This window comes from Alligator sinensis, unplaced genomic scaffold (genome assembly GCF_000455745.1).
Source record: "Alligator sinensis unplaced genomic scaffold, ASM45574v1 scaffold107_2, whole genome shotgun sequence".
Taxonomy (NCBI): domain Eukaryota; kingdom Metazoa; phylum Chordata; order Crocodylia; family Alligatoridae; genus Alligator; species Alligator sinensis.
In genome coordinates, this window is record NW_005843562.1 from 47,238 (window position 1) to 47,540 (window position 303).

A 303-nucleotide genomic window follows, 5' to 3' on the forward strand; every position below is an offset into this window, starting at 1 on the left:
CAGGCAGCCCGGAGTCCACTGACTTCACAGCTCCCTCGTGCCTGCTAATCCCTTTGCTCCGCAGGCGTTAACGACCCTCTCTCCTCCCTAACGATCTCGACATTGACTGTTGCGACCATCCCGTCCTGCCCTGGCGCCGCGTTGGCCCTGCCGGGTCCCCCTCCCGGACGCCGTGGACTCCCCCCAGCCCCGGAGGGGCTCCCAAGTCACGGCTCGGGGGTGATGTAGCGCAGCGATGCCCCGGGGGGGCTGCGGGACTAACGAGATGACCTCTTTTGACCGGATTTTTCTAAGCTTTCTAGC

General features: G+C 64.7%; 1 protein-coding gene across 1 annotated transcript in view; it reads right to left on the bottom strand.

Moving 5' to 3' along the window:
• The window catches only part of NFKBIB (NFKB inhibitor beta), a gene marked incomplete at its 5' end in the record, with an annotated part of 1,630 nt that overhangs the window by 840 nt on the left and 487 nt on the right, over positions 1–303 (bottom strand). The gene's annotated exons all lie outside the window — the stretch shown is intronic.